Genomic DNA, 1509 nt, shown 5'->3' with positions numbered 1-1509 from the left:
TAGACTAAGGGCCCTGAAACTGCACTCTCTAGAAAGACGTAGAATTAGGGGGGATATGATTGAGGTTTATAAGTGGAAGACAGGAATAAATAAAGGGGATGTAAATAGTGTGCTGATAATATCTAGCCTAGACAGGACTCGCAGCAACGGTTTTAAGTTGGAAAAATTCAGATTCAGGAGGGATATAGGAAAGTACTGGTTTGGTAATAGAGTTGTGGATGAGTGGAACAAACTCCCAAGTACCGTTATAGAGGCCAGAACGTTGTGTAGCTTTAAAAATAGGTTGGATAAATACATGAGTAGATGTGGGTGGGTGTGAGTTAGACCTGATAGCTTGTGCTAACGGGTCGGTTGCCGTGTTCCTCCCTTGAGTCAATGTGACCTGACCTGACTAGGTTGGGTGCATTGGCTTAAGCCGGTAGGAGACTTGGACCTGCCTCGCATGGGCCAGTAGGCCTTCTGCAGTGTTCCTTCGTTCTTATGTTCTTATGTTCTTATTGGACTGATGAAGCCACTGTGTGGCGAAACGTTTCCTGAATAAAGATTCCCATATGCTGCATAAGTGTCTCAATCTTCAACATGTCGGTTTTTCAAACCATTCATCACAACTGTCAGACACAGCAGCATCATGGGATCTTGTTACAAAGAATTCTTCAACACTTGTTCAACCTTTGGACGAAGACCTACTTCGACTAGTGGATGGTACCACTATGACCCCGCCTCCAACTGCTTCACGTCACCTCACTACAGTATATAAGCCACGTCTACGGCCCTATGCTGTACATTCTACAAGATTGATGGACTGAACACATCGACTCCAGGTTGAGGGACTGATTACCTCATTCTCCTCCTCTCCTTACGCCTTCCTCTTTGTATTGGACTGATGAAGCCACTGCGTGGCGAAACGTTTCCTGAATAAAGATTCCCATATGCTGCATAAGTGTCTCAATCTTCGATGTATAGAGTTGAAGAACAACCTGAGGACTCCTATTATTTATGCTTCTTGATATGAAGCCAAGGATTCTATTAGCTTTATTGCGAACACTTATGCACTGTTGTCTTGGTTTCAGATTACTGCTAACCAGAACTCCTAAATCTTTTTCGCAATCCGTAATATTAAGATCTACATTATTTAGTTTATATGTGGCATGGTTATTGTCCTGTCCAACATTTAGAACTTTGCATTTGTCTATATTAAACTGCATCTGCCACTTCTCCGACCACTGCATCAGTCTATTCAAATCTTCCTGGAGTGCTCGAATGTCCTCGTCAGAATGAATTCGACGGCCTATTTTGGTGTCATCGGCAAACTTGCCGATGTCGCTCTTTATGCCCTCATCTATGTCGTTTATGTAGATTGTGAAAAGCAGGGGGCCCAACACTGACCCCTGTGGAACACCGCTCGTGACGCTTCCCCACTCTGATTTCTCCCCATTTATGCAAACTCTCTGCTGCCTATTTGTCAACCATGCCTCTATCCAGGAAAAAATCTCTCCTCCTATTCCATGT

The sequence above is a fragment of the Cherax quadricarinatus genome, chromosome 49, assembly GCF_038502225.1.
Source record: "Cherax quadricarinatus isolate ZL_2023a chromosome 49, ASM3850222v1, whole genome shotgun sequence".
Lineage (NCBI taxonomy): Eukaryota > Metazoa > Arthropoda > Malacostraca > Decapoda > Parastacidae > Cherax > Cherax quadricarinatus.
This window is presented reverse-complemented; position numbering follows the sequence as displayed.